A 7700-nucleotide genomic window follows, 5' to 3' on the forward strand; every position below is an offset into this window, starting at 1 on the left:
CAATGACCCCAATAACTGAAGCAATGGTCAACAGGACCTGACAACCCAAATACCCAGCAGCATGAGACTCACTAATGATCGTATTTTCACACAGAAAACTTGCCCCCAACCCACGCTTAAACAGACAACATGCATGTGCTGTAAACCTCACGTAAACATGAGAAGTGATGTAAATCGCACATAAATGCCACAAGAGATGTGAATATCAGGCATGTTAATATTTAGGGGAGGAGGAATGAAGGATGTCAAAAAGAATGAGTGCATCCACTAATGTAACATGCTGACAGCAGGAGCAGCTGTGTGCAGGGCATAGGGAATATATGGGAACTCCACTTTCTGTGAATTTTTCTGTAAACCTAAAATTGCACTAAAGAAGGAAGCCTGTTAAGTGTATCTTTAAATGGGTGAACATGGAGTAACTGGTGGCATGTTCTTTTGGAGACAAGTCTGTGGTAGCAGAACCAATGAAAATATCCCTTCTCCATCTATAGAACTACTTAGGTTATGAACTAGTTGTAACCCATGAAGGGGATATGCTTCCTTTAAAGGGAGAACCTATCACTGATTCAGGGGTCAGCAGGTGCTAGCTGTCGTCTTCATTCTGAATAGGACCAGTGAAGCTGTGGACGTGCCATGAGGGAAATACTGGAAGTGACAGCAGGTCTCTGCTGATGAAAGCTTCACATGCTTTTCATACTCCTTGAGATCTTAAAATGGCTGGTTATCATACTCCCTGCATTTGCACAACATGCATGTCCCTGATCCATTGTAGTTCTGACTGTGTGGACCCAAGGGCAACGGGGGTGTCTGAAGCATAATTTGCACATGCCTGTTACAGTTTCAGTTCCTCACTAGGCAGGGTTTTTTTCTGGCCACTGAAGAATGCACATTAAAGATCCCAGTTTTAAACTGTTTGCCTTCCATCTACCTTCTTGGTCATAGTCCAGAAGCATGTGCTCAGTGTCCCTGGCTGCTCCTAATGGCTGCCCCAGAGAGAAAGCTACAAAGAATGTGAATTTCAAGACTAAGTGAACCACATCATGTTATTTACAGTAATAGCGGGAGGCTGGCTTGCACCTGCAGGGGTGAGAGAGCAGAGGGAGTGTTTACAAGACCCTCCTGGAGCCACACTCCTGCATCTGGATCCCAGCTCCGATGCTAGCTGTAGGGCCTTGTGCAAATTTCTTAACCTCTAGGGGCTTCAATCTCCTCACCCATAAAATGGGGGGATAATAATAGCAATTTATAGGATTATGGTGATGAGTCAGTGATTTACTAATTGTGAAAACAATTAGAACATTAACCACAGGCATGTGAAAAACTCTAAGTATTAGCTATGAGTATGGTGACCAATGTCTTAAAAACGTGTTTTTCTTAGTTTTAAGCCATCAGTTTGTAGAGAAAGCATTTTATTTCCTCCTCTACACTCTTTCATCATCCTTTTCTTCACAGTTAAGGCTTCATGCTTGTGAAAGGAATAACTTTTTGGTGTGTGTGTGATTAAATGTGAAAATTAGTTAAGGCTGAGGAAAATGTATTATAGAAGGTATATTAAGCCTTCCTCTCTTGTACAGCACATAAAGGCCATTTAAGTAGTATGCATTTTTAAAAAGACTGCATAATAATTTTTTAATTATGTATTAAGTAATCATAATAGTTAAGATTCTTTAAATGCTTACTGTTGCTTCAGCACACATCTATTTTTCTAAATCCTCACAATCACCCTGTGTGGAAGGTAATATTATATCTCTTTTACAGATGAGGAAATAGAGCCACGTGGAGATGATGCAATTTGCCCCAAATGAAGCAACTATTAAGTGAAAGAACTGAAATACTCAAAGAGCCCAAAGACACACTAACTGTATAGCACTGTCTCCTACATGGTCTGTGAAATCAATTCTAATTCATTTCAGAACTTTTACAAACTGGACACATTTCCATTTTTCTTCCAAGCACTTAATGGGTTCAATATTTCTTAAGAAGCAGGAAAGCTTTCCATTCTCCTTCCTCAAGTTTCTTCTTACTTATCATCTTTTCTGATCATAACTTTAATATTTGCTCATTAAAGAAAATTTGAAAGTACTCAGTAGTGGACAGAACTGCTGTCCTGGATCTGTCCCCAGTCTTAGATGAGGACCCAGATTTTGCTTTAGGATATGTAACCTCCCTTCTGTTTTTAGTCCTGTGATTTAAGCTCGATTGACCCACACTTTCTGAAGCACCAGAGGTAGATCTCAGTTGGTTTAAGACAAATAATACCCCTCATTCTATTGGCCTCGCACATGATTGAGAATTAGCAAATATCCCAGTAAGAGCCACTATTATGTGAGGAGATACGTACTGGTGCCCATGTGAATGATAAGCTTCCTCTATCAAGAGAGGAAGCTGCCAAAAGAGACCTCTCTTGGTTTGGATGGATGTGTGATCTGGGATGCTGTGTGCCTAGAAGCAGCATGCTGAGACATCCTTGGACACAGAATGAAGACAGGACAAAACCAGCCCTTGACATCATCTGGGCTACAGTATCTCTCCTTGACTGAAGCCAGACCTCAGGCCTGAGGTTTTCATTTACAGGAACCAATAAATCCCATGCATCCCCATTTTTTGGTTGTTGTTTAAACACATTGGAGATTGATTTTGTCGCCTACAAGCAAAAGACTCCAACTCTGAAAATGAATAAAAAATAAAATAAGAATAATGTTTCTACCTATAGACATAATTCCTTCAGAATTGTGCATTGTTTGTATATTAAAATCATTTTATATATTAATTTTATTCTCAAGCCTATCATAAGCATAACACTTTGACATGTCATAAAATATTTTCATGGACACACTTTTTCATGGCTGCATAATATTCTACTATGTGAAGGGTTGGAAGAATATTTTGGCTGAGATTTTATATATATATATATACATATAAAAGTATGTCTGTGACTTGCATCCATACTGACTTTTCCCTGCCATTTTGAAATACTTCCTGATTAAAAGTTTTTCAAAGCTGAATTAGTGGATTAAAGCATATGAATATTTTTGACTCTTGATATGAACTGCCAGACTGCTTTCTAAGAAGGCTGGAGGAGTACACCAGAAATTAACACAGCATTGTAAATCAACCATACTTCACAAAAAAGTCCAGTAACCTAGGCATGGGATTGGTGATCACTGGCACTTCACCCTCATAAACAGAGCTGTGTCACTTGAGAGGTGGAAAACTATTTCATTTTGATGTGCACTGACTGAATTACCATTGGAGTGTGACATCTATTTTTTCCTTTGTGAATGTGTGTTCATCTTCTCTGCCTTCTACACTCCTGAGATTTTTTGATGTTACCTTTGAAGTGATCTGAACTCTCTATGCATTGAAAGAATTAGCCCCTTGTCGGATTTGTAAACAAATAACATCCTCTGGTGTTTTGTTTAAAATTAGGATGCTTCCGAAGCATGGAAATCTTTCTATAATTTCCTCTGAAACTTACTGCTCATCTAGAGGTTGTATATTCATCCATATTTATTTCTAGTTTGTTTCTAATTGTGTTACTTTTGTAAATGTTTCTGGAATTTATCACAATATATGGTTCACTGTATGATTTCAATCTTTTCTTTTCCCCCCAAGTAGCTAACAAGTGTTCCATTTACTGAATAACCTTTATTTAACTCCCTGATTTGTAATGCCTTCCATCTCTTATATTAAATTATTATTGATATCAGAGCCCATATCTGGGCTTCCTGTCCTATTTTCTAATCTGGCTATTCTTGAACTAGTAAAACTCTCATTATCTTATTAATTATTATATTACTAACATGATTTTATTCACAATAAACCCCAAATCAATTTTATAACTTCTGATGTTTTGGAGACATGATCTTTTATTCTAGAATCATGTGATTAAAGCATCTTTTATATCTTTCAGTAGTTTTTATTTTTATTTTTTTGATAGTTCCTACTATCCTTTTGTTAGGCTATTCTAAGACATTTTACCTTGGTTGTTACCCTTGGAAAATTTTAGAATTCTTAATGCCTCCATCTGGTCTCTTAATCAGACCCTGGAGAATCCTAAACCACTGATCTGATTTGAACAAATGAGGTGAAAAGAATTGGGGGAAGCACTGTGAGCAGAAGAGACTGTGGAACCTCCAGAGTGGCGCCCTGTGTTGGCTCAGATGTTCTCTGGAAAAAGTTTTCTCTATGAGACTACATAGTTCCCAGCTTGACTTTCAGTTTTCTCAGCATTTCACATTAGATTTTAAAAAGTCTGTGGCAGGTTCTTACCCAGAAAAAGAGCACTTGCACAAAGTGTTATATGTATACACTTTCCCCAGTTGGTAAAGGGAACACGCTCCTCTTTCTAATTAAAAAACAAGTTTAGTCAATCAAGGGATTACACTAATGAAATGACTTTTCTCCTAACTGGTCTCTAAATCCTAAACATAATTTAAAAAAATAATAATAATTTTCAGACATAGCCTCCTTATTTGTAACTGCATGGGTGTTTTTCCTTTTTTATTTTTTTTTCTTTTCTTTACTGTTAACGATGTCAAACACAATAAAATTCATACAGTGTTCGTTTTAATACTATTTTTTTGAAAATGCACATGTGAACAGTAAACTGTTTCCCTGCCATGGTCTGAGCTTAGGGGTCTGGGTACCTGACGAGGCCAAGCTGTAAAGCTCTATTCCTGAGCTTGCCTTAGATTTCAGAAGTGACGGTAGTGACATCTTAGAGTCCGTGCAGGACAGAAAGTTTCACAGGTGTCTGCAGCTACCTTGTCTCCACTGTGTGTTTCTTGGTTGAGCTTTATGTGTTAATTAGCTACAACTATGAAGTTTTAGAGTTTCCATTTTAGAGTTTATATTTAGATTTCTTTTTAGAGATGAAATCAGCAAGACTCAAGATTTACCTGGATTATAAAAGCAGATATATTATATTAATAGCTGTAACTAAGTACATGGCCATTCCTCTGTGCGAGGAAGCCTTCCAAGTAGATTCTGTACATTAATTCGACCCGTCCTGACCACAGTTATGAGGAAGCAACTCTCCTATTCTTATTTTATAGGAAACTATGGCACAGAGAATTTAAGTTGTCCAAGATCACTCAGGAAGCAAGCTGCTGTGTTCAAATATGAATTTAGGCAACATCATTCCCAAGGTCTCACTACCACAACGCTGGCCTCTCTAAACAATGGAACATGCGTTTGCAATTAAAGTAAAACGCTTCAATTAAAAAACTAAAAAAAAAAAAATTAAACAATTTTTTAAAATAAGGAAGAACGATAAAGTGAAATGAGTCTTCATCTTCAATTTTTCAACAAGCATGTTCCAATGAAAATTTAAATTTATTAGTTGGCAATTTTAAATTTAAAATTGGCAGTTTAAATGACCAAAAATCTTTTCTTCAGTATTTTTTGTATGCTGCCAATATGATACGTTTTTGTTTTTCAGGACTCAAAAACATTATGAACATCTAAATTTGTCTAAGTTCCAACTTTCATCTCTGAATGTACAGTCTTTCACCAACATATGCTTTGACCCCCATCTTCAGTTGTAAACAATGGGAACTATTCATATTGGGGATTATTAGAAACTTATTACTTTGTAAAAGACAAGTGTCACTTTCTATTGGTAGCTGAACCTCATTTTTTTCCATTTATAAAAAGAGGAGAATGACCTGCTCCCTCCAGACCTTTTCAGTGCCAACATTCTGTAGATCTGTGATTCAATTTATTAAATCTATAGTTGGAGACATTTTCAGATGCTCCTAGTATAAGCATTTTCTTTCCAAGAGTTATTCATGTTCACAACCTACTCTCCTGCTGCTCCTGACTGCAAGTACCATCAGCTCTAAATTATCTCAGCTGATGGAAAGAAGCAATAATACAGATGACTCAAAAAATCATCTTTCCATAGCTCTGGAATGTTGATACAAAGATATATAGTTTTATTTTTTTAATTTTGCAACAGGAGTGGCAGCAATAAACTTACATTTCCAATTATATAAAATGCCTAGCTCAAACACTGCTCAAACACTGATGGCACCTCAGCAAAGGTTTCCCTGCTTCTTCTACCCTTTCTCTGACTTTAGGATGAGAGCCACGCTGCTTTGTGCACATCCAAAACGGAAGTGGGAGCAGTGACCGGGACTTAGTTCAAGACAAAGGGGTACCTAGTCTACGATGAAAAGGAGGCCATAATAATGAAGGCACATGTGAAAAAATGGGAGTCAACTATAAAAACCAATGTCTCTTTCCTTCTACATCCATGTCATAGCGGCTAATTTTTTTTTTTTTTGCATTTATTTTATTGGTGTTATGAAAGGATACAAATCAATGCCTCTTTTCTCATACACTTATACCAGTCTTTTTCTTTTCCCCCTTTTTACTGTTATTATGAAGGAAGGACCACACTTCTCTTCTGTGTCCACCATTCCAGGCAGTGCTCCTTCACCTTGGCTGCACATTAGAATAACCAGAGGAGCTTTAAAAACTTCCCCATGCCAGAATGCACCCCAGGGCACTAAGTACCATCAGAGTTTGTGTGATGGAATCCAGGCAGCAACATTTTTTAAGGTCCCCTGGTGATTCCAACATGCAGCGAAGGCTGACAAGTCCAGAAGTAAACAGACTAAAATGCATCTAAACAGCGCCCGCTTTTCCTGGGTAATCTCATCTATCTCCACGTGGGGACACCACGCCTCCTATTCTGGCCGGACTTGATCTTCCTGCTCAACCATCTCACATTCTTACGCAAGTTCTGCCTGGCGCCGCTTCCAGAACTCCAGAAGTAAGGTGACTAACAGAGAGATAGAACAGCAGAATGTGGATCTTCAGTGATGACTGATGCTTCAGAAATCTGTGCTTAATATTTATTACCCTTAACACTTCGGTAAATGGTTAACAGAATCACATTTTATTTATAGGCGATACTAAAGGAAAACATGAGTTAATGCCTTTTTTTTTAAGAAAAAAGAAAATGTAGATAATTTATTGAACTTGTGAAAAGAGACTATCTTGCTCCCTAGCTCAGGGGAAAGGTATTAACGTGATGGTCAGAGGCAGATCTCTGATGCTAAAGTACCTGTTACCAGCACATTATGCCCACTAAAAACACAAACATCGGGGGAAGGGTGGGTATAGCTCAGTGGTAGAGCACGTGCTTATCATGTACAAGGTCCTGGGTTCAAGCTCCAGTACCTCCATTAAAAAAGAAAGTTAAAAAAAAGCACAAGTAACTCTCATAATTTAAAAGCAGTGCACGATCCACCCTCCAAGTCTTCTCCTCACATCCCTCTGTCTCTTCTGTCCGAAGGACCTGAGGGTGGGGAAGGGGATGAGAATGCTTTAGTAGCCCCTGCATTTCTATTTTCCACCACCCCAGTCACACAAAATTAAAATAATATTCTTAAATATGGAAAACTGCCATTTTCCTCAATCTTCAGTAAATTAATTTTTAGAAATCGTCATTCTGTTTTAAGACTCATAACTTCCAATAGTAGACAAAAACATCATGAAATGTTAATTGAAAATGTGGCTTCAGGGTAAATCCCCTAAGCCCTTCTTCCAACCAGACTGTTACCCCTAGGCCCCAACTATAGAGAAATTCCAGAATAACCACTGTTCCCTCCACCATTATACATGAGTCTCTACCATGCTCTGAGAATAAAGAGGAAAAAGACACAATCCCTGCTTCCGGGAGCTCCTAG

At 38.0% G+C, this 7700-nt stretch overlaps 1 non-coding gene across 1 annotated transcript; it reads left to right on the forward strand.

The window, feature by feature from the left end:
* The first annotated feature begins 7123 nt into the window (after positions 1–7123).
* On the forward strand, positions 7124–7196 carry TRNAD-AUC (transfer RNA aspartic acid (anticodon AUC)). The gene has a single exon. It is a non-coding gene; the product is annotated as a tRNA-Asp (tRNA).
* Positions 7197–7700: the final 504 nt, after the last annotated feature.

This window comes from Camelus bactrianus, chromosome 9 (assembly GCF_048773025.1).
Source record: "Camelus bactrianus isolate YW-2024 breed Bactrian camel chromosome 9, ASM4877302v1, whole genome shotgun sequence".
In the NCBI taxonomy this organism is placed as follows: Eukaryota; Metazoa; Chordata; class Mammalia; order Artiodactyla; family Camelidae; genus Camelus; species Camelus bactrianus.